Below are 7,612 nucleotides of genomic sequence, written 5' to 3'. Positions count from 1 at the left end.
TTGGTACTGAAACAAATCTTTTGTGAAAATTTGGAACATAGTTCGCCGTTAATTCCTTGAAAATTTAGAAAATTGGATTTCACTTTCATCACGGCCTCATGAATCAAGATCATAAACACAGAATTTTGATATGTCTAAGTCATGATTGGTTTGATCAATAACCTCTTGGACATATGTCATTGTGTGTGAAATGTGTTAGAAGTTTGAGATGAAAAAAGTTGTTTCACAAATTCAATTGTACCTCTGTTATGTTTTGACCAAACAGAAAACTCTTAACTCATTTGAGAAGAGTTAGGTAGCTCAGTAGACTAATGTGAATACAAGCCTGATTGGGAAGAAATTTTCGGAATGAAAAATTTCATTAAGGCTTTCGAAATCTCATATTGAGTCAATGGAGGCTTGGGTCGACATGCTGCAGCATGCTTCTAGGGACATTATAACTAGTACAAAGTTTCAAAAATTTACCTTACCCTAGAAACGCAAGCATGACACTTGTAAAACTTATTTGGAATCTGCACTAAGAAAGAAAAGACAAAGTACAAAATAACAAATCTTTTTGGATTTTATATTTTTGAAAAGAAGAAAAATATTTTTGTGATTTTGAGTTTTGCGAAAAGAGAAACAAAAAAAAAATATTTTTGGTATTTTGATTTTTCGAAAAAGAACACAACTAAACGAAAATATTTTTGGATTTTTCAAAATTTTTCAAAATGAAATACAAACGAAAATTTAAGAGTGTACCAAACTAACGAAAATTATCTTTACCTGTTGTCGAAAACGAAGCATATCGAAGCGCTGAATGTGAACAATAACCTCTGAATGGTTAATACTATCAGCCTCTGAATGAATCATTATTGTCTCTGAATCGACACATTTTCTTATCACTTCTTTGTTATTCTTTCGAAATTAGTCCTAGAACAAAACTTGCTTCAAGCATTCCCACCCTATCAAAATTCTAACAAATGATTTTTCGTCCAATGGTTTTGTAAAAACATCAGCAAGCTGATCAGTTGTTTTTAGAAAATGAACTTCGATATTTCCATCTTCCACATGATCCTTAATGAAATGATAACGAAGTGCAATGTGTTTTGTTTTCGAATGTTGTACTGGATTATGACAAATGCGTATAACACTTTGTGAATCACAATACAATGGAATCTTTTTCATGTTGATTGCATAATCACGCAATTGGCTTTGGATCCATATAATTTTTGAATTGCAAGCGGCAGCTGCAACATACGCAACTTCAACAGTTGAAATTGCAACACATGTTTGCTTTTTCGATTACCAGCCTACAAGCTTCCCATCTAACAACTGACATCCTCCAATTGTACTTTTTCTATCAAGAGTACATCCTCCCAAATTAGAATCTGAAAATGCTTGAATGAAAAATCCTGATTTTGAAGGATACCACAATCCTAACGAATTTGTTCCCTTGAGATAACGAAAAATATTTTTCACCGCAGTCATGTGTGATTCTCTTGGATTTGCTTGATACCTTGCACAATTACATACAGAAAACATAATATCAAGTCTACTTGTAGTAAGATAAAGCAATGAACCTATCTTGCTCCTATATAAAGTACGGTCAACAGAAGGTGTATCCAACGAAGGTGTTAGCCTTGATCCAACAACCATTGGTACTCTTAACTTTGTGTTATTCGTCATTCCCAATTTTTCGAGTAAATTCTTAGTATATTTTTCTTGATTGATGAAAATTCGTTCTCTGCATTGATAAATATTCAGGCCTAAAAATTTATTTATCTTGCCCATCATACTCATTTCAAATTGGCTTTTCATCAAACTTTCAAATTCACTAGACAAAGTAGGGTCAGTAGAGCCAAAAATAATATTATCGACATAAATTTGAACAAGCATTAGATGATTCCCAACATTCTTTCGAAATAATGTGGGGTCAACTAATCCTTGTTTAAATTTCGACTGTTTTAAAAAATTGGTATGAGTTGCATACCAGGCTTTTGACCCTTGTTTTAACCCATATACAACTTTATCTAAAATATATACATGATCAAGATATTTTTCAAGTACAAAACCTGGAGGTTGTGTAACATAAACTGTTTCTTCAAGTTCACCGTTGAGAAATGCGCATTTAACATCCATTTGAAACACATCGAAATCCTTGTGAGCTGCATAGGCTAAAAATATTCGAACAGCCTCAAGTCTTGCGACAGGGGAAAAGGTTTCTTCGTAATCGATACCTTCTTGTTGCGAATAACCCTTAACTACAAGCCTAGCTTTATTTCGTATGATATTTCCGTCTTTGTCAGCTTTATTTTTGAAAATCCATTTTAAACCAACAATCGAAACATCATCAGGTTTAGGAATGAGTCTCCAAACCTTGTTTAGTTCAAATTCAGCAAGTTCAGATTGCATTGCAACAACCCAGTCAGAGTGTTCCATTGCAATTTTCACTGTCTTTAGTTCTATTTTCAAAATAAAAACATTAAACATGCAAAATTCTTGATGAGTATTCAGTACCTTATTCTTTGCACGAATTTGAGATCTAGTCAAAACTCCATCTTGTGGATTTCCAGTGACTTGTTCTTTTGGATGATTTCTTGTCCATTTTTCCAATGGTGGATATGTTGGATCAATGTCCAAGTGTGCATGTTCGTACATTTATTCATTTTCGGATCGTGTAACAGAATTATTATCATTTAGTTCATGAAATTCATTGTTTTGATCAAGATTTATGGTTTCAGTATCATTATGCTCCCCCTCGAAAACATCATTCATACTACTAGACTCCCCTTCAAAAGGATGCTCCCCCTCAACATTTGAGGGTATGTGCAAGTGCTCCCCCTCCACTTGTGCATCTAGCATACTTTCGCCATTAGCAGTTGTATCTGATGTGATTGTCGAATCATCAGTATGTTTCGAAGATTTAGGAGTTTGATTATCAACAACATTTACTTCAGCATCAGTAGCCCTGTCTGGAACACCAAAAATTAAATCATAATTAAAATAAGATGAATTATAACTTTCAGACTCATCATTTGATTCATTAAGAATTGGTTTTTGTTCGAAACATTTTTCAACTTGTTTCACATAGTAATCGTCAAATGTGAGATTAAATGTTTCTTCAACTTTTCGTGTTCATTTATTTAAGACTCTATATACAGCCGAGTTATTTGGATATCCCAAAAATATTCCTTCATCAACCTTAGCTTGACATTTCGAAAGAGTATCTTTGAGATTTATGATAAAACACCTGCAACCAAAAACATGCAAGAATTTGACATTAGGTTTTCGGTTATTTATGATTTCATACAGAGTTATATTAAAACAAAGATGAATGAAAGATCGATTCTGAGTAAAACATGCTGTCGATACTGCTTCTGCCCATTGATATTTAGGAAGATTCGCATATGTCAACATTGTTCGTGCTAGTTCACAAAGAGACCTATTCCTCCTTCCAACGACACCATTTTGTTGTGGTGTATATGGTGAAGAGAAATTATGCGAAATTCCTTTTTCTGTTAAGAATGAATCGAGGACATTATTTTTAAAATCTGAACCATTACACTTTTGATTTTTTGAACTTTCTTCTTTAGGCTCGTCTCAATTTTATTGATAAATTCAATCATTGTTTGAGCGACTTCATATTTTAACCTGAGAAAATACACCCAAGTGAATCGTGAAAAATCATCAAGAATAACCAAAATATACCGTTTTTTGGTAAGTGTTTCAACAGTTGAAGGTCCATAGAGGTCAATATGATGAAGTTCCAACGGTTCAACAATTTTCGAATCTATGACAATCGGATGCGCTTTCCGATGTTGTTTTCCTTGTTCGCAAGCTGCACATAAAGTATCATTATCAAACTTTAAAACAGGTAAACCTCGAACAAAATCCTCTACCACCAATTTATTCATATTTTGAAAGTTTAAATGAGATAAACGTCGATGCCACAACCAGCTGACATCAGTTGGAGCTTTCGAAAGTAGACAAACTGAGGGTTTCCCAACAATTGGTTTGATGTCAAGGGTAAACATATCGCCATATCTTTTTGATTTCAACAAAACTTCCTTCGTTTCAAGATCAAAAATGGTACTTCCTTCTTCATTAAACACAACTTGATTGCTAGTGCCCATAACAAGTTGTGAAACACTTATCAAATTATCTTGAAGACCTTCGACATAAGCAACACGATTTACAGTAAAATGTCCATTCTTTACTCTCCCGTATCCTTTTACTTGACACTTGTTTTTGTTCCCGAACTTCACAACACCAACATTTTCCAAACTTCTAAAATCTCTAAAATTCTCCTTCCTTCCAGTCATGTGACGTGAGCAACCACTATCAATGTAGCATTTCTCATCATATTGCTCGTCACACAATACCTGCAATCATTAAAAGAATTTAGGTACCCAAGGTTGTTTGCGTCCTTGGTTATTAGCTTGAAAAAGTGAATGGAATTTAGAACCTAAAGCCTAATTTCGAAATTTGCTCTTAAAAGTATCAATTATGTCAACATCATTAGTTAAAGATATCGAAACATAATTTTTCGATAGTTTTGGACTTTCATTGACTTTCACTTCGTGCTTCTTAGTATGTTGTACTTTTGAGATCAGTTATTTGATTCTTTCGAAGATAAACTTCTAGATGAAGAGTCATTCAAATACCGTTCATAAGAATTTTTGATTTGATTTTGAGAAAACTTTCTCGACTGATACTTTTTCCCTTTTTCCTCAAGCCAATGATTTATAGTTTGCATGTAACATCCCAAATTTCTAGGCCAAAAATTTCGTTATTAATTATATGATTTATAAAATAGTTTATCAAAACATTGCCAAAATCACGTCAATACATGAAGCCATAGTATCATGTCTCAAAACCATATTAGCTGAAGGAAATAAATATCAGAGTACAATCCCATAAAACTATATGCGGAAATCATGTGTGCGTGTGTGTTGCATTGCTACCCCGCCGGTTCTTTCCCCTTGGACGCAGAGGTACCTGAAACCAAGACTGAAACTGTAATTATAAGGCTTAGTGAGTTCTCTCATCTTACCACATACTATACAATCACATAGCATATATACTATAAGGCAGTTCTGGGGCGCCCATCATACCCTTGTCAAGCCATTCTGGTGTGTTGACCTACCCATGTTGAGCTATTCTGGGGTGCTGACCTACCCATGTCAACCTTTTCTGGGGTGCTGACCTACCCATGTCAAGCTATTCTGGGGTGCTAACCTACCCTCCAATCTATCTCAACCGAACACAGGGACTATTTCACCCCTACTACTAACACATAATATCATATCATAATCATGCTGTCAGACATATCTGGGGTGTCCGACCTACCTATTGGTCCTAACGACTGAATCGAGGACCAGTCCCCTTCTACTAATACTATTTCACATAGCATAGCAACTAGCAAACTAGCATACTCACTTATCCAATAATCCAGCATACTTTCGTATCCAACAATAACAGACCAGACGATTACCACAAATATAATCATCCCAACCAACAATAACTAGTGGGTCGGCCTTGGTGCCTTAGACCCACTCCTACTGGAAGGTAACTCACCTCGATGTCGTGTAGCGTCTGAACTCTCCTCGACGTGAAGGTCGACTCTCCTCGAATCCTCAATCCCTACAAGACAATCCTCAAGTCATCAAACAGAACATATGACCCTAACCAGGCTCAATACAATAACCAGTCAAAGTCAAAATTGGTCAAATTCAACACCTAGTTGACCTGACTCGCGAAGTTGGTCTACCAACTCGTCGACTCCATACTCCACTAACCCAATCCAACCCCGACTCCACTCGTTGAGTCTAGCAAGAACTCGTCGATTTCTCCTTCATTCAAACCATCGGGACCATCTTCATTCGACTTGCTGAGTTCTTCCTTCAACTCGAAGAGTTCATCTCCCTCATAAGAACCTGTCCAGTCTATGACTCGCCGACTTGTATGAACAACTCTTTGAGTCCATCTTCAAAGATTGGGAGATTGCCTTGGACTCGCCGAGTCTGCTCATACACTCATCGACTCCCATGATTCCTAGGTCCCTTTTCGCGTCTAAACATCTACGGGACTTTCCTCCCAAACAACTGGTCCATCCACAGAAAGGATTTTGTGGTCCCAAGAACAAATCGGTGAGTCCATCCTTTATCAACACAATACATTCGATTTAGATGAGCCTTAACAGTTCAAAACCATAGATCTGGCCCCCTAATGTCCATTTCACACATAAAGCTTCAAACTAGGTGCACATGCATGGGGGATTTGGCTCAAAAATCCATAAACGATGCTCTACTAGTTGCATGGGGCTCTCATGGCCATAAAGTTGGCATCTTTATGCCATGAGACCCTTCCAATGACTCAGATCTGAAGTCAGGACCCCAAATAACACTCCACAAATCCGAAAATGGCTTGGAAAGCCCTAAATGTGACCAAAAACCCAAGTCTAAGGATGAATACACAAATAGAAGACCAAGATAGGGGCATTTTACCTTGATTGTGCTGAAAATGGAACTAGATCTATGAATCTCTAAGCCCCAACTCGAACTCTCAAGCTTCTTCTTCTTGTTCAAGCTTCACAAACCACCAAATGCACCAAAAAAGGTCTTAGAACACTCAAAATGGCTAGGGTTATGATACACAACTTTCTGGGAGTGATAAGGGAAATGGAGGCTGAGATAAGGTGTTTAAATAGGGTGCAAACCCTTAGATTTAGGGTTTCACTCACCCAGCACCTACTCGTCGAGTAGGTCACTTAAACTGTCCGCGAGTCACGACTCTACTCGACGAGTTGGGCCTCCAACTCGTCGAGTCCCAGAGAAAAACACAAGATACATGAATAATTGGCATACCAGGAATCAGGTGTTACAAATATCCCATACTTATGTTAGACTTCGTCCTCAAAGTCTGATGCTCGATCCTGAAAAAGCTCGGGGTAATGCTCTTTCATCTCGTCCTCCGGCTCCCAGGTCCATTCCGAGCCCTTGCGATGCTGCCACTGCACCTTTACCAGCTCCACCCTCTTGTTCCTCAGATCCCTTGACTTCCTGTCAAGGATTTCCACTGGCCGCTCGATGTAGTTAAGGCTATCATCAACCTGAATATCCTCTAGAGGCACCACTGTCGAATCGTTTACTAGACATTTTTGCAACTGGGAGACGTGAAAGTGCTATGAATCTGACTGAGTTCGGCTGGCAGATCCATCCTATATGCTACCTTGCCCACCCGGACTATAACCCTGAAGGGTCCAATATAACTGGGGCGCAGCTTGCCATGCTTCTTGAATCGAATGACGCCCTTCCATGACGACACCTTCAGGAGTACCATATCCCCGACCTGGAAATCCAGGTTTGATCGCCGCTTGTCGGCATAACTTTTCTGCCGACTCTGAGTAGTCTGAAGTCTGCTCCGAACCTGCTGGATCTTCTTCGTAGTCTTGAGTACCACTTCGGTACTCCCCATGACTCTCTGCCCAACCTCTCCTCAGCACATCGGGGTCCTGCACTTTCTCCTATATAACATCTCGAAGGGAGGATGGTCGATACTTGCATGATAGTTATTGTTATAGGAGAACTCAGCCAACGGAAGGTAAGTATCCCAACTACCTCCGAAGTCT

Source organism: Lactuca serriola, chromosome 9, assembly GCF_051521515.1.
Source record: "Lactuca serriola cultivar US96UC23 chromosome 9, Lser_US96UC23_V15, whole genome shotgun sequence".
NCBI lineage: Eukaryota > Viridiplantae > Streptophyta > Magnoliopsida > Asterales > Asteraceae > Lactuca > Lactuca serriola.
The sequence above is the reverse complement of the archived record's forward strand: the minus strand, read 5'-3'. Positions refer to the sequence as shown.